Source organism: Sorex araneus, chromosome 4, assembly GCF_027595985.1.
Source record: "Sorex araneus isolate mSorAra2 chromosome 4, mSorAra2.pri, whole genome shotgun sequence".
Taxonomy (NCBI): Eukaryota; Metazoa; Chordata; class Mammalia; order Eulipotyphla; family Soricidae; genus Sorex; species Sorex araneus.
In genome coordinates this window covers 17,270,346-17,288,348 of record NC_073305.1, presented here as the reverse complement: position 1 = coordinate 17,288,348, position 18,003 = coordinate 17,270,346, and the positions used below count along the sequence as shown (strand labels likewise).

The following is an 18,003-nucleotide window of genomic DNA, read 5'->3' as shown; positions in this document are numbered from 1 at the left end:
GGAAGCTCTAGGGGATGGGGTGGAGGGGGTGTCTGATAACACTCTTTTCTCTTGGTTCCATCCCGTGACGCTGTTTTTGACGAGGTCAATGACTAAGTCTCAGTGCAGGGGCTCAGCGTTGAGCAGAGCGCAGGTTCCAGACTTGGTCCTGGAGGAGGGAAGTGGGGGGGGGGCAGTGCTGAGAGCAGGTCGTCCTGCGCATGCGCCCTGGTGGCCGTCGACCGGCGAGCTCGGCCCGCGGCTCCCTCGGCACCTGGGGCCTCGCGCGCGGCCCCCGCGAGCGCGCGCGTCGCGTGCCCGCGCAGTCCGAGGGCCCGGGCGGGCGCCTGCGCAGCAGCGGCCCGGCCGCACACGTGCGCGCGCGCGCGCGCGCGCGCGAGTCGAGGGGTTAGTAGAGGTGGAGCGCGGGGCGGGCGCGCGGCGGGAGGCGGCCGCCGTTACGGCGCGAGCGTGGTCACGTGCGCGCTGGTCACCGCGCCGCCAGCCCCTCCCGCCCTGTTCTCTTTCTGGTCGGGCCGGGCCCGAGCGGTTCCACGAGCGCCGGGCGAGAGACTGAGGGAGAGACAGAGACAGAGAAAGAGAGAGAGAGAGAGGAGAGACAGGGGAGAAAAAAAAAAAAGAGGAGGGGAGGAGGAGGATTCAGATTCAGGGAGTAGGAGCTGGGGAAGCCTTCTGCGCGACAGGTAAAAACAAACTAGCGGTGATGCTGATCCTGGAGCAGCCCCCCACCCCCCGGAGCCGCCGCCGTCCTCCAGTGCAGCCCCCCCGTCCGTGCAGTCGCTCCCCGCAGCCTCTGGACCAGCCCCGCCTCCCCCTCGCGCCGCTGTGGCCGCTGCCGCTGCCCCCCGGGAAGGCCTGAGGGTGCCCGTGCGGAGGGGGACCCGCACCTTCCTTGCCCCAGTCTGTGCGCCCCCTCGGAGGGGCCTGCGGGGGGCGGGGGCGGGTGGAGGGAGGCGGCAGGGCTGGGCGTGGGGGGCTGCGCATCCCTAGCCCGCCTGCCTCTCCTCTGCGGGGAGGACGGGGTGGGAGGGGGGTGTCCAGGCGGCCAGGCCGGCGGCAGCCAGAGGGCAGCGCCTGGGGTCTGGGCCGGGGCGCAACTTCCGACTTGGTGCATTTCCCTGTTCATTTCGGAGGGACCCGAGGCGGCCGCTTCCTTCGCAGGCCGGAAGCGGAGCGGGCCTGGGAAACCCAAAGCTTCTTCCCCCCTCCAAAGCAACCAGGAGAAACGAACTTTTTTTTATTTTAAATCTGGGAGGAGGAGAGAAACGTGACCTTGTTCCCATGCAATGTGACTGCAGTTGATTCACCTGTGTGCACAACGCACGTTGAGGCCTTGCAGGAGGGAAGAACTTTGCAGAGTGAAAGTTGATGAACCTCCTGCTCTTCCCTCCTTCCCCGCCCCCCCCCCCCCCCACGTTTCCTGGAAAAAGCAAACGCCTACCTCCCGAATCAGCACTGACCTCCTGCAGCCACTGGCCCAGGAAACTCGGGGTCGTTCCGTAGCCTTAGTTAAAGGTTCCAAGTGCTGTATATTTAGTTTGCATTTTTTAAGTTTGTTTTTTATTTGAATTAGTGGCCTTTTGGAAAGAGTCAACTCTGAATTGGATTAAATCCTGAGAATTTGAATCAAGTCCTAAAATTTAGTCGGGTTGGGTTGCGCTGAAATGTTTAGGTCCAGTTATTCTTTTGTAGTGTTTCGTTCAACAAAATTTACCCCGAACTATATATTGGGCTTTTTGTATAAAATAGCCACTGGAAGCATTTAGGTATGGTCCAAAATAAACCTTTGAGCATTTTTCATATCCGTGGTAAATTTATATGGTTACTTCTCTTAATTACCTTTTCCTGGTTCTTTCTGTGGGTGATTTTTCATACCTATCTCGAAATTCAAATGTAAACTTGAGCAGTTGAAATTTTTATAACTGCAGTAAAGTTAAATAGAGCTGTGCTACTCAAACTTTATCGCGCAGAGAAATCTTTGGGGTTCTTGTTTAAAAATGCAAATTCTGATTCAGTAATCTGATGCGGTTTTATAGTCTGCCTTTTATACTCCTGGATGAGGAATCATTCTTGATTCCTGAGGATGTAGCTTACCTTTGTGCTAAGAAATAAAACGCTGTGTCAGTGAATCAAGTGCCTTTTAATTAAAATTCACACTGGGTATAGAGGTGATCTGGGAGAAGACCAGAGGATGAGCTCAACTGAGAATATTTGCCTGGCAGAGTGAGCAGGCCCTGTTGGCACCCAAGTGGAAGGATGGCAAAATTGGAGAACTGCCCCTTCTCCTAAGAGTGCCGATTACAAGTTGTGTCTACCTATGTGGCTGGTGTATCACTTAGCCTTCACATTTTCCTGAGGTACTTGGTGTAACTTTGGTGGAAAGACTTGCACAGCTATGCACAGTTGTTTTTTTTTTTGTTTTTTAACAACATATGTTTAGATTATGAATCATTTGTGTTTCACTGCATTGCTGGACTGAAAGAAGAAGTTGTTTGCTCTCTTGTTCTAGCGTGGCCTTAGTTGAGTGGTGAATTCCCTAGCCCTGGAAGCAAATTTGTAAACAGCCTAGGGACTCTCCCTGTTGTGAGTGTTCTCACTTGATTCCAAGTGTTTCCTAATCTAACTTTTTTTGTTTGCTTTTGTTGTTGGTTTTTGGGCCATGCCTGTCTGTACTCTGGGTTTACTCCTGGCTCTGCGTCCAGGGTGGGGAGCGAACCCAGGTCTGCCGTGTGCAAGGCGGGTGCCTTATCTGCTGTGCTCTCTCTCCGGGAGACCCCCTTTATAAAACTTCTGAAGAAGCGAAATTGAACTATCTTAGTGTCCCACATCCACTTCCTCTTTTGATGTGCATAAAACTGGTCGTGCTTGACAAGCTAGGGAAATAGAAGCTCCAGCTGCTCCTAGTACTGTGGTTTTGATAGTTTTCACTTGAGAGCTGATTTATTCATTTTCAGATGAGATGCCTTTCCCCGGTTGTACTGACGGCGGGTGTTGGGGAAGCCCCCTTTTATTCCTGGTGTGGAGGCTTGCCCTGTAATGTTGGTAATGTTGCTGCTCCCCCAACCTGTGCTGGGATTGGATTTTAGGCCTTAGGCATGGCAGACACATGCGCCATCACTCTGATCTGTCTTTCCAGCCCTTCGCTCTTGCTGATTTTCTCCACAGTTGTTCTGAAGGGCAGTGTCAGGCGTTGTTGTCAGCTCTCTGTAGAATTGAACTCACTGAATCATCACAGTTGGTGGGAACTGTGGCAGACTGTGGCTCCAAGTCACACACTCGGGTGTACACAGCCACCACGGTGGAGGGAGGGGGTGCGTGGAATCTGGGTGGTTGACTCCGGAATTCAGGCTTGTGATAGTTGTTTCTTAGCTGCATTTTTGTAAGAAAGTAACGATGCTTTCAAAAATCACTTTTCCCAGTACTCTGTAGACCCTTGCTTTTACTTTATATGTGGGGTTTCTCTTGGTAGGGCTTGGGAGCCACCAGGGCTGTGCCAGCGGTGGTTGACGGCAGACTGGCACTGTTGGAAGTTGTACCCAGACAGACTTGGAACATGAGAAGTGTGTGCTCTGCCACTTGAGCCACATGTCTGACTTTCCCGTCTTTTTTAAAATTCAAGTTTGCCATCTTTAAACAGTTTTCTTATTTTATTTATTTATTTATTTATTTATTTGCTTTTTGGGTCACACCCAGTGATGCACAGGGGTCACTCCTGGCTCTGCACTCAGGAATTACCCCGGCGGTGCCCAGGGGACCATATGGGATGCTGGGAATCGAACCCAGGTCGGCCGCATGCAAGGCAAACGCCCTACCCGCTATGTTATCGCTCCAGCCCAGCTTTCTTATTTTTATTCATTCATTTATTCTTTCTTTTTTTTCTTGCTTGTGAAGCACGGTAGTTTTTTTTATTGAAACTTTCATAGATGTGAGGGGAGAGAAAGAAAGGAATATATCCTTAAGAGAGAACATGGGCTTTCACAGAGTTGAGGAGGCAAAGAGTCAGCGACAGGTAAGCGAGATATGTGTTCGGAGGAGAACATGAGCTTGAAGATCAAGCCCCTGCTTTAAAATGAGTATTCACTCAATGCCTATGATGCTTTCTGAAAAAGAGATGGAGGTTAACAAAATGTGTATATATATATTTATTTATACGTATATATTTTTATTTTTTGCTTGTTTACTGCACCAGACTCTTGAGTTTCTCTCTCACTGTTAAAAATGGAAGAAGTACCTGCTTCTGTTTGACCCGAAAGTTTTCAGTTCCTTATTTCCTCTCTGTGTCTGTCTTTCACCACTTGGTCCTTCACCCCAGTGTACTCATGGCAGATTTTATGCTCTTGTTAGCTTAACATTTAGGACTGAGGGAGAGGAATTGCTGGATTACTTTTTATTTGGCTAGTAGGGACAATTGAAAATAAAAAGTTAAGCATCGGTCATTATTATAGCCCTGCAAAATAAGTCAAGCCCCGAAGAACAAAGGCTTATTATTAAAAGTTGAATAATTTTTGCTTTAGTCACTTGTCCTCACCCATCATTCATCTCATACCACTGAAAGCTCTTTATTTTATTTTTTTTTTTAAATCAGCATCAGTCTGAGGAATGGTGGCTTGTTCACCTGGTCTGAGAAGTGCCTTAGAGATAGCATAATGGGTAGGGCACTTGCCAAGACGGACTGGGTTTAATACGCAGCCTCATTATGGTCTCCCGAGCACAGCCAGGAGCTCTGAGCACGACTGAGTGTGCCCTGCCCCGCCCCCCTCCCCTCTCCCCCAACACACAAAGAAAGGTAAGAAATGTCTTTTGCTGTAGATCGGTAGGATAGCAGTGACATACACTGTGGACCAGAACCTGAGAAATGAGAGGATGATAAAGGGGTGTGGCAGTTTTGGCATGTGGAAGAAAGAGAGTGTTGGGGTGGGGAAAAGGTTCTGAGATTCCAGGAGTCCTCATCCATTATATAAGTTTGGAAAGGAAATGCATACAAGGTCCTGTTTTTCAGTGTTTTCTCAAAGCTCAGACTCTATTATTGTGATGCCCATTATTATGCCAGGTTGGTCAATTACTTAGACTTATAGTGCTTCATTTTTCAAATCAAGAGCATAATAGCAACGTGTATATTTGACATGTATTTAATACTTAGATTGTGCCTGGCCTATAGTGAATGCTATCATGTGTTTGATGTTATGGTTTACTGTGATTACCAGGCGATGTTCTAGCCACATAAAAAAAAAATGTTTGAATAACTTAATTGAAATGGCCCCGTTAATTTTGTATAATGCTATATGGGCCAAGTAAAGAAAAAAGTTTTTAGTTTTTGAATAAAAATACGGGCTGGAAAAAAAAAATATGGGCTGGAGCGATAGCACAGTGGGTTGGGCGTTTGCCTTGCACGATGGCTGACCCAGGTTTGATTCCTCCGCCCCTTTTGGAGAGCCCGGCAAGCTACCGAGAGTATCCCGCCTGCACGGCAGAGCCTGGCAAGCTAAGTGTGCCGTATTCAGTATGCCAAAAACAGTAACAACAAGTCTCACAATGGAGACGCTACTGGTGCCTGCTTGAGCAAATCGATGAGCAACGGGATGACAGTGACAGTGAATAAAAATACAAATTGCTAGTGTTCATCATTTTTGAGAATTTAAGTATGAATAAATATGTTTTGCCAGCCTAGATATTCCACAAAAAGGAATAATATTCCTGGCCTCTTAATATGGGTGTTTTGACATGGTATCACTGTGAATTATTCTATGCAGTTATCAAAAGGGCTTTAAGCTCTCTGGAAATAAGTTCAGCAACTGATCTTGTTAGGGATTGAATAAATACATCCTCCCCTCTTTTATCTGTTGAAATCCTGCTTCCTCCTCACCCCTCCACGTGAGGCAAGGCTTTTGGTAGATTCTGATGAGCTCATAGAGGGGTTTTCCAATGATGGGATTTGTGCTCTCCTACGAGTCACTAGACACCTTGCCTCCTCTCTCTGGCATGTATGTAAAGATAGGGTGAGAATTCAGCAGTCGACAGCCTAGGAGAGGGTCCTTCAACCAGAACCCCTCCATGCTGGCACCCTGACCTCAAACTTTACCCCTAGAACTGGGAGAAATGTTTATAAATCATTCAGGTTACACTATAATCTATTATAGCTCCTGGAACTAAAAGTCTCTAGGTATCTTACTAGCTCACAAATCATCCTATTTTACTTTTATGTCAAAAGAACTTCGATAATAAAACTTGCTGAGATTTGGCCTTTTGTCTCTGTAGAGTTTCAAGATTTTTTTTTTTTTCTGCGTGGTTTGGTAGATATTGAAAAAGATTGAATACAGAGATCAGATTGTGTAACATTAAGTTTGGTTGCTTGCTCTATTTATTATCACCGTTTTCTTTTTCTGGTCAGGTGGTGTGATTTTCTACTCCTTATTGTGAGTTTTCTGGCTACCTTTCCATGGTCTATTTAGTGTTCTCTGGGACCAGAGCAATAATACAGCTGGTAGGGCATTTGCCTTGTACAGCTCCTGATCTTGGTTTGATCCTTGGTATCTCTGGTGGTCCCCTGAGCCCACCAGAAGTAATTTCTGAGTGCTGAGCCAGGAGTAAGCCCCGAGCACTGCCAGGTGAGGCCCCCAAACCGAAACAACCACAACCAAACTTCACCAAGCTAAATGGTATAATTTCCAAACCAGTGTAGTGGAAGTCACTGGTAACTTATGAATTGACCAGGAGACATGGAAGGTGGGAGAGTGGAGAGGAGAGGGCAGTTACCGACCTTGTTTTCTTTGTGTGGTTCCTCTGGCTCCCTTCTGATCTTAGCAGAAGTCAGATGCTTTGCTTCTTACTTCATTCGGGGAGGTAGTCCTGATCACACCCACTGCCTTTCTTCTTGTCTCTAAAACTGTGGGCAAAATGCCCTGGTCAGTGATTATCCTTCATCTTGCAAAGGATGTGACAAAACACTTATTAAACCTGGGTTTCCTCATACCAGCAAATCACTGCTGTGGAAACCTTAGCAGAACGAGATGCTTCATAAAATACACGGTCAGAATTGTGGACTAGTCACTGAGTGCTGGAGTACTACAGAGGAGGTAGTAAAGAAGTTACTTCGTTTGTTAACTACTGTGTGATAAACTATTTCAGAACTTTGCTAGCTTTAGACAGCAGCATTATTTATTTGTGGCTTTATAAAGAACTTGATGGGGGTAGTTTATCTCTCAGCCTGCTGGAGGCAGAGATGACTGACCTCATGGAGATGGGGGAATCACTCCCAGTGGTACTCTGCACACGTGACCAGAGTTAAGTGCTCGGGCCTGGCAATGGGATAGTGCTTGGGCAGAGCAGTGCTGGGAACCTCCTGGCTTAGGCCACCCACGCTGGGGCCCCTCTGGGGCAAGGGGTTGAGCTCCAGCCGTCTCCCTGCATAAGAACTAGTGTTGTTCAGAGATAAGAAGCGGAAGCATCCAGTCCTCTTAGAAAGGCTATGCCGAAAGCTGACGAGCATTTCTGCTAGTGCTCTGCTGGTTAACCAGAGCCCGCCCACCACCAGCGGGAGATTAAACTACATTTAATCTTCATCTGCTGATAAATTGAGTGATTAAAAACTTTGTGACTATGTTGAATCCATTAGAGATTCAGCAAATCGAAAAACTATAAGAATTGATAAATGAGTTGATTACTGTCTAAAAGGGACTGGAGCAATAGCACAGCGGGTAGGGTGTTTGCCTTGCACGCGGCCGACCCAGGTTTGATTCCTCTGTCCCTTTGGAGAGCCTGGCAAGCTACTGAGACTATTCCGCCTGCATGGTAGAGCCTGGCAAGCTCCCTGTGGCGTATTCCATATGCCAAAAACAGTAACAAGAAGTATCACAATGGAGACGTTACTGGTACCTGCTCCAGCAAATCGATGAACAGTGGGATGACAGTGCTCCAGTGCTACTGTCTAAAAGCTTAGCCTCCTGATATTACTTAAAAAATGAAAGTAGGATCTTTATTGCAAACCACAACACCTAATCAGAGAGAGAACGAAAGGGAATAGTGGCAGGGTGGGGTGAGGGGAGACGGGACAGGGGAGGGTGGGAGGGACGCTGGGTTTACTGGAGGTGGAGAATGGGCACTGGTGAAGGGATGGGTTCTCGAACTTTGTATGGGGGAAACATGAGCACAAAAATGTATAAATCTGTAACTGTACCCTCACGGTGATTCACTAATTAAAAATAAAAAAAAAAAGAATTGAAACAGCTACCAACCTAGAGTAATATTTCTAACAGAACTACCTTTTAAAAATGAAACTAAGGGGCTGGAGTGATAGCACAGCGGGTAGGGCGTTTGCCTTGCACGCGGCCGACCCGGGTTCGAATCCCAGCATCCCATATGGTCCCCTGAGCACCGCCAGGAGTAATTCCTGAGTGCAGAGCCAGGAGTAACCCCTGTGCATCGCCAGGTGTGACCCAAAAAGAAAAAAAAAAAAACAAAAAAAAAATGAAACTGTAAAACATATTTTAACAGAAGCATAAAAGGTTATCGAATTTTTATAATTAAAGATATATTTATATATCCAAAAAAAATGAAAGTAGGACATAAGGTGAAAACTCAAAATTTTATTTCTCCTTATTAAATAACTACTTTATGATTTTAGATTGTTTTTACAAAATTATTGGACCATATTTTTTGGGATGTGTATTCTCATGTAGTGTGCAAAGGCCATCTTTATTTTTCTGTTATTATATATTTTCTTATACATATAATTTTTAATTTTAGTTTTATAATTTTTTCATTGTATTTCTAAAATAGATTTTTTTCACCTTTTGGGTCTATTTTTATCTTGCCAAATTGCCTTAAATACATATCAATTTTTATCTTAATTTTTATTGTAGTTTATAAACCCACAACCTTACAAGAAGAAAGCATCATAAATCATTGCTTTTTTTCAGTCTGTTGAAAAAGTTGTTTTTATTCTTATTTCTTTAAGTCCTATATAAGACCTTCTTTCACATTTTGGGTTAACTTTTATTTTAGGCTTTGGTTTTTCATGTTTTATATGTGAGAGAAACCATATGGCACTTGTCATTTATGGTCTTATTTTATACAGTTACCTCAGGTTTTATCCTTGTAGTTACAGAAGGCAAGATTTCTTTTCTCTCTAAATCGTTGAGTAATATTCCACTGGGTTTTTGAGCAACTTTTTATTCAGTCACCTGCAGATGAACAGTTTCCTGTCTCAACTATTGTTAGTTTCTCTGTCTTGATTATTGTGAGTAATGCTGCTATGAACATGGGTGCCTGTCTTTCAAAATAGCATTTTCATCTTCTTTGAATAAATATCTTGGAGCAGTATTGTGGAATCATCTGGAACCTTTTCTTGGCAGTGGAGGGTGGGGGCTGTGCTTACCTGGCAGTGCTAGAGAGCTACTCCTGGTGCATTGCTCGGGGTCCTTTCCTGATGGTGCTTTGGGCACCTTGGGGTACCCCCCATCTTCACATGCCAAACAAGCATTCTAGCCTTTGCGTCCTATTTTTTGGAGGTGAGGGGCCTTCCATCTCGTTCCCAGGAGGCCCAGGGCCACTTGTGGCAGGTTGCTAGGACCTGGGGATGCGTTGCTTTTTGGGCTCTTCAGTACCAAGGACGAACAGGGCTACTCCAGCGGTGCTTTGGCACCTTCAGGGCCACGCCCAGTAGTACTTGGAGGGGCTTTGGGGATGCATCAGGGGTTTCACACAGGTAAAGCCTGCACCCCTGGTCCCTGTGCTGTCAGCCTGGCCCCTAGGTAGCCTTTCTGTTTGGAGGGTGGCTTCTTTCACTGGGCCAGGTGTTTGGTTTGATGTAGTAACGTTCAGTTTTGCTTTTGTTCTCTTTTATTTTCATCCTGCGGTTTTGGGGCCACACTTGGTAGTACTCGGGACCTACTGCTATCTTTGTGCTCAGGAATCACTCCTGTTGGTGCTTGAGGGAAATGTATGTGGTGTCAGGGATTGAGCCAGGGTTGGTCACAGACAGGACTAGTGCCTTACGTGCTGTCCTATCTCTGGCCCTGCGTTTTTTTTTTTTTTTTAATCTTTTGGAGCTGCATTGCCAATGCCATTTCTATGGTTGATGTTTGCATGTACTGCCTGTTTTCTGATGTGTATTTTATTGTTTTAGTTCTTAAATTTTCTATATGGTTTTACTCATTCATTCATTTATTTTTCATGATGCTAAAGATTAAACCCAAGTACTGTACAATTGATACAAGGCACACAAATTTTAACACTGAGAAAAATATCTGGCTGTGTATGGTTTTAAGTAACAATTTGGTTTTACTTTTCCACATGTGGTTGTTCTGATTTCCCAGTCTCATCTATTAAAGAGAGTTTCCTTTCTCTAATGTATGGTCTTAATTCCTTTGGTGTAAGTTATTAGTATGCACATGTGGGGATTATTTTTGGACGTTCAGCTCTATTCCACTAGTCTCTCTGTGTGCTTTTATTCTGCTATTGTGTGTGTGTGTGTGTGTGTGTGTGTGTGTGTGTGTGTGTGTGTGTGTGTTATCATTTTATGGTAGTTTGAAGCCAGGGAGCAAGGTGCTTCCTATTTTTTTCTATTTTTCTCAGAATTGCTTTGGCTATTTTGTGGTTCTGTATGTGTTTTAGAACTGACTTGGTTTTTTGAAAAATGCATTGGGACTTGATAAGGATTATATTGAATCTGTAAATTGCTTCAGGTAATACAGCTATCTTAAAGATGTTTATCCTTGGGGCTGGAGCAATAGCACAACGGGTAGGGCGTTTGCCTTGCACGCGGCCGACCCAGGTTCGATTCCCAGCATCCCATATGGTCCCCTGAGCACTGCCAGGAGTAATTCCTGAGTGCATGAGCCAGGAGTAACCCCTGTGCATTGCCGGGTGTGACCCAAAAAGCAAAAAAAAAAAAAAAAATGATGTTTATCTTTCCTGTGCTTGAACATAGGATGTCTTCCCATTTTATTTTTTTACCTTCCTTTTTGTTTTGGGGCTATACCTCAAGGTGCTCAAAGCTTATTTATGACTCTTTGTTTAGGAATTAATTTCTCCTGGAGTTAACCCCAATGCTACCTCCCTGGCCCCTTTTATTTTGCTGTATCTTAAATTTTCCGATGTATCAATGTATCACTGTATCACTGTCATCCGGTTGATTGTCGGTTTGCTCAAGGGGCCCAGTAACATCTCCATTCGCCCTAGGCCTGAGATTTTAGCAGCCTCTCTCAACTTGTCCTTCCCAAGGGTCCTTCCAGCCACATTAGAGGCTCTTCAGGGTCAGGGGAATGAGACCCATCATTGTTACTGTATTTGGCACATGAATACGCCATGGGGAGCTTGCCTGCCATGCGGACAGGAAACACGTAGCTTGCCAGGTTCTTTGAGAGGGAGAACTAGGCTATAAGATGTCTATAAGCTTCTGGGAGCTTGGTTTTATAAGTCTCTGGATGTTGGCTGTTGATGGGATTACATGGCGCTGGGGGCAGTTTGTGGGTGTGGCTGCCTAGCTACTGGAAAATGGGGGATCTGTTGGAAGAGGCCCTGTCCAGGCTTGTCAATTCCTCAGCCCCGGGTCCCGCACATCTGGGTTCCTATTCAGGTTCCTTCATGTGTGAGGCTCATCTGAGTGTGTGGAGAGTGGCCTTGAGCATGGGATATTAACACACTACAAAAACAACTTTTAATTATTTTAGAGAAAAACTGCAAGAACTTTTGTTCTCTTATTTTATGTGTAGCCATGACAGTTGAGATTTCTTCAATAAGTTTATTCAATAAGTAAAATAAAATAAGTTATTTTACTTTATGTTTTTGGTACTATTTTAATGTGCTGTTTGTTTTAATTTGCTAAGATTTTGTTGAGGATTTTTACATCTTTCCGTCAGTGGTATTTGCCTATCACTTTCTTATTCTGAACTTTTAAATTTGATTTTATAATCAGTAATGTTGAATTGATAAAAATGTGTTATAGAGAATTCCCATCTCTCACAGTTTCTTTGAAGAGTTTGAAAAGAATAGGTATTATTTTTGAAAGTTTACTTACTAGTGAAGGCCCCAGGCCCTTTGCATTTGTTCTTAGGGAGGCTTTGGATTACTCTTTTTATTTCTATTTATCATTGGTCTGTTCAAGCAATCTATTTCTTCCTGGGTTATTCTTAGATGGTAGTAGAAGTTAAAAAATTTCTTCTTGGCTATCCAATTTGTTTGCATATGTGTGTTTATAATAGTATAGTGTCTTAAAATTCTTTTTTTTCTGGAAAGTTATTTTGCTTTTAATTTTAAGATTTTATTTGCTTATTTATTTTTTGGACCACTTGCAGCTGTGAGTTTACTTCTGGCTCTGAACTCAGGGGTCACTCCTGGCAGGGCTCAGGGGACCATATGGGGTGCTTGATAGCAAACCGACGACACCTGCTGCATTCAAGGCAAGGTGCCTACCTGCTGTGCTATTGCTCCAGCCCCCTCCTTATTTCCCAGTGAGCCTTTTTGAGGTTTATCAATTGAATTTATTGAAAAAACTAACTCATGGTTTTGTTTAAAACCCCTTATATTATCCTTTGGATTTTATTCAATCATTTTGTTTTCTATTTGATTTATTTATATGATTTCAGTTTTTAAAATTCAGTCATCTTAATTTTTATTTCCTGTTACTAACCTTTGTTTTTGTTTTTTTCTTAGTCTATTTTTTTTGTGCGTCAATTTAGATGTTTTTATAAATCTCTTCTTGTTTATTGATGTGGGTCTATATTGCTCTGAACTTCCTACTAATACTCCTTTTGCTGATTTCTGTAGGATTTGCTAGCCCGTTTCTTCGTTTTTGTTGTTGTTAGAGAGTTTTTCTTTTTTCTTTTCTTTTTTTTTTGCTTTTTGGGTCACACCCGGCGATGTACAGGGGTTACTCCTGGTTCCGCATTCAGGAGCCACCCCTGGTGGTGCTCAGGGGACCATAAGGGATGCTGGGAATCAAACCCGGGCTGGCTGCTTGCAAGGCAAACACCCTACCCACTGTGCGATCACTCCAGCCCCAGGTTTTTATTTTTCTTAATTTTTCTTGTTTGATTCAGTATTCAGAAACATAACTAAAATTTTTACATTTTCTTTTGTGATTGATTTCTAGATTCATACTAATGTTGAAAATTAGCTTTATCTGATAACACTCTTTATATATTCACTGAGATTTCACCATAACTTAAAAGATATAGCTATAGCTAGATCCTTGCTTTTATTATCTGTCTGGCCTCTCAGTATTTTTTTTAACCCGCCAATCAGTGCTCGTTAGGGTTAGGGTTTAGAGTTTAGGGTTAGGGTTTAGGGTTAGTGGTTAGGGGTTAGGGTTTAGGGTTAGGGTTAGGGTTTAGGGTTAGGGTTTAGGGTTAGGGTTAGGGCTAGGGTTAGGGATACGGATATGGTCAGGGTTACAGTAGACCTGGCGACTCTGCAGGCTGGACGGCCCGGCCCAGCAGTATGTTACTGGAGCCATCAGCCCCACATCTAACTTTTTTTTTTCTGCTTGTTTTATATTTCTGATGTTTTGTGTTTTTTTTTTTACCCTTTTCTTTTAAAAGTTGTTTTCTCTAGCAGTCGTCTCAGTTTCTTAATTTTCTTCTTTAAGGTTCTTCATTCCACAGTTTTGTGGTTACATGGTAATAGTAATGTCTTTTTCAATATAAAAATAGTCGTGTGTGTGTGTGTGTGTGTGTGTGTGTGTGTGTGTGTCTGTGTCTGTTTTCTGGTATTGGCCGACTGTCATTATTAACTAGATTTTTGTCTCTTTCTTCTTTTTTCATGTCTTGTTACCTCATTTATTTTTGTTTGTGTTGCATTTTGTATTACTGTCTACTGCCTTGCCCAAGGTTTTTGTGATCTTTTGTTTTTCCCTTATATGTGGAAGAATTCCTTTCAACATCTATTGTAGTGCAGGTCCTGTGATGGTAAACTCAATTAGCTTTTGCTTATTTGGGATACACTTTTTCCTCAGTGCTATTTGAATGATAAATTTACAGTGGATAGGAACATTTTTTCCTTATGACCTCCCAGTATGCTCCCAGGATATTCCAAGGGTATTCAGGTGGAAAATGTAAATGGGGTGGTCATGCATGAAACTTGGGTCCAATCAGCAGGACAGTGGGGCCCACAGGAAGGAAACAAGGTTGGATTCAGCCTCTTGGAGGTAATATTTTTGATTATAAACGTTAAAGGACATTAACATTGCACTTTCTCATTGATATATTTTGCACTAGTAAATACATTTGACTTTGTATTCATACTTTGAAATTTTGTTGTTTATATTTCATACATTGGTAAATTATTTCTAACAAGTAGTGAATAATTATTGATTTAATAAATCCCAGTTTTATATTTTTCTACTCAGAAAGATAAAAAGATATTTTGAAAGTGAATGCATCTCATGATACCAAACTCTTAAATCAAAGTCAGGACTCAGAAATAGAAATTACTACTCTCCTCTGTTAAGTAAGTTGAATTTATTAACAGATTGCTTTAGTGGTTTAGATTGGGTATTTTCTTACAACTGAAGAGAGTTATAGGTATAATATCCAAATCTACCAAAAGGGAACTGGATTAGTTAAAACCAATGTAGATGTTTTATTTATCTAGTACTTCATTTAAAAAGGACGCTAGACAATATAATTAGTTTTTGTGTTGATTATGTAAAATAGTGATATTAGCAAGTTTTACTAGGTAACTTTGTTATTTACCCCCAGTCCATTTATCACACTTTAAGTAATACATTAGATTTTCAGTGCATAACAAAATATTGTAGTTTGTTCTTAATGACATAGCAATGTAGGTGAATAGAATTTTATGGAAAACTTTCATTTGAAATGTAGATTTAAAAATATCTTTGGATAGTCAATATCTTTTATAAAATTGTTTACACAAGAAATTATTCAAAAATTGTTACTATATTGAGTGGATTATATTATAGAAATTTGAATATTAACTAAGGAATTGATAATATTGCAGCTGTGATGATGATGATGACACTGCTACTGTGATTATGTAAGAAATAGTTTGTAGTCTTAAAATGTTTTCCTAGGTAGGAGAAAAGCTATAGGTTTGGGAACCGGAGCGATAGTAGAGCGGGTAGGGCATTTGCCTTGCATGTGGCCGATCTGGTTTGGATCCCTGGCACCAGCGTCCCATATGGTCCCCCGAGCACTGCCAGGAGTCAGTTCCTGAGTGCAAAGCCAGGAATAGTCCCTGAGCATGAACGGGTGTGACCCAAAAAATAAAAAAAAACCAAAAAAAAAAACCCAAAACCAAAACAAAACCCTCAAGGTTTGGGGTAGTGACTAAATACAGTAAAATTTAATAACCCGTGTCATGTGTTTGTAAGAATTAGCTTTTTTTTCCACTTGCCTTGTATGTTTCTGTGAAACATCTTATACACCCAGTTAGTGTTTAGCGCTGCTGTGGGGTTGGAAACAGGAAGCATTGTTTAAGTATTTGACTGATGAAAGCTTGTCAAGATGCATGGTGATGATGGTTTCACCCATTGTGATGTTACTGAATTGCATGTTAAAGGATGGTGCATTTTTTGTTACATACAGTTTGCCATGGTAAAGTATTGATACAGGGGTTAGAGATATGCCCTGCATGCTCTGACCTAGATTCAATCCTGGCAGCTCATATGGTCTCCTAAGCCCTACCAGGAAAGATCCGCACGTGCACACATGCACACACACATTTTCACACAGACAGTAATAAGTAATTCTTCAACCCATCGTACTTTAGCTAAATGTTTGGGGCATATAGCAGATATATATATATAGAGAGAGAGAGTGAGAGCATGTATATATGTGTGTGTGTATATATAAAAAACTAAGGAATTGTTAGTATGTATTAACAGTTAACTGTTATTAATATTGTTAATATATGAACTATATATTAATATATATTAACAATTAACGAGGGGGAGGAGCGGGAGGACAGATGCCAGGGATGAAGCCCAGGGTGTTATACATGCAGAGGAAGTACTCTGCCACTGACCTGTATTCCTGCCCCTTACTATATATTTTTCCTCATTAAGGTTTTCCCAAGTACAAAAAGAAAGAAGAAGGAAATATCAGTTATATCACTATTTCTGTAGTGGGTGTTTAGTGGTTTGTGAGGACAGTGGTTTGTGAGGGAGTTTTCAGCATTTCAACCTATCAGAAACAAATGCAATGTATGAGTGTATTAATGGCTGTGAACGAAATTTCTTTCATATAACATTCAGATTTATGATGTTACACATATTCCTTCAGTGGAAGGGCATTTTAATTCAGTTTAATTGAATTTACTTTTAAGTTGGGCTGGAGAGATAGCCTTGGGCATTTGCCTTGCACGCGGCTGACGCGGGTTTGATTTTTTGTCCCTCTCAGAGAGCCCGGCAAGCTACCCAGAGTATCCCGCCTGCACGGCAGAGCTTGGCAAGCTACCTGTGGCGTATTCGACATGCCAAAAACAGTAACAACAAGTCTCACAATGGAGATGTTACTGATGCCCGCTCAAGCAAATCTATGAACAATGGGATGACAGTGAAAGTGATACAGTGATACTTTTAATTTTGGGGGATTTGGGCCATGCCTGACAATGCTCAGAGGTTATTTTTGGCTGTGCACTCAGGAATTTTTTGGTAGTACACGGGGACCATGTGGTTTGTCAGGGATTGAACCCAGGCAGTCCTCAACACAAGGCACGTGCTCTCCCTCTGACCCCTGAATGGTCATTTAAAAAACTATAGAGAATTTTAAGGAATGCATAGTGACTAGAAAGCAAATGTCTAAAGTTGCAAAGAAACTAAGATAATAACTCAGAATTCAGCCCTGTTTTTGAGACATGAGTTAGAGAAGCAGAACTCATTAATCACTTGGTCTCACAAGAATGTCTTATCAGCATGTGATGTAGGCCACGCCCTGTTCAGAGTGAGGGCTCTCAGTAATGTGGATCTCATGTTAGGGCTTTTCGGTCCAACAGAAAAATGCTTGTTGTTAATTCTTTAGAACTTTTGGCAAAAGATTCTTAGAATGCTTGAATGCATTTTAACATATAATAGATGCTAATTAAAAATTACCTCTATATTTTTAATGTCAAAAGTGGGAACCCCAGGTTCCATCTCCAGTGCTCTATGCTGTCCTGAGCATTGCTGGAGGTGGCCTCAAAACCAAAAGACAAAAAAAGGAAAAAAAAAGTGGAAGTTTGAGAACATCAGATCCAATAACAAATATTAACTAGAGGGGCAAGCACATTATGTATATATTCAAATGACTTCATGTCAAGATTCACTAGAGTCACATTTATTTATTTATGTATTTATTCTTTGGGCTGAAGCGATAGCACAGCCGGTAGCACGTTTGCCTTGCACACAGTCGACCCGGGTTCGGTTCCTCCATCCCTCTCGGAGAGCCCGGCAAGCTACCGAGAGTATGGAGCCCACACAGCAGAGCCTGGCAAGCTACCCATGGCGTATTCAATATGACAAAAACAGTAACAACAAGTCTCACCATGGAGACATTACTGGTGCCCGCTCAAGCAAATCGATGAGCTAGAGGGGTCAGGGATGCGGGTCAGTAATAGAACACTTTTAATTGCATGTGTGAGACTTGGGTTCCATCCTTGATAAGGTAAAAATCAAGCTAAAACAAAACAAACAGAAAAGTAATTCTCCGGTTCACTTCTTTTTTAGCTTGAAATCACCCAGAAGGCTTATTCTTCCACAGAAAGCAAGGAAGGATAAATAATAAAACAAGACAAGACATTCTCAAATTTTATATTTACAGTATACTTATTATACGCGGTTACTATACTATATATCTTGGAAAAATTATGTAATCTTTTTGGGTTTCCAGCATTACTGTGAAATTTCCATATAGGGTTTAAGTAAAATGAAATGATTTAAATAAAATATCTGGCAATGCGTAGTTGTTCAGAAATGCTTGTTATTAACATGCTTATTATTAGCATTATGCCTTCCTATCTTGATAGCTCTCATTCTTCCAGAGTCTGTAATCTTAAATTGATCTTTCG

At 42.5% G+C, this 18,003-nt stretch overlaps 1 protein-coding gene across 3 annotated transcripts in view; it reads left to right on the top strand.

Moving 5' to 3' along the window:
* Nucleotides 1–411: 411 nt before the first annotated feature.
* The window catches only part of TBC1D5 (TBC1 domain family member 5), a 536,851-nt gene continuing 519,259 nt past the window's right edge, over nucleotides 412–18,003 (top strand). For all 3 annotated transcript variants that reach the window (XM_055135278.1, XM_055135279.1, XM_055135277.1), the window contains exon 1: nucleotides 412–683. The gene's annotated coding sequence lies outside the window, so the exon portion shown is untranslated. The remainder of the gene's footprint in view (nucleotides 684–18,003) is intronic.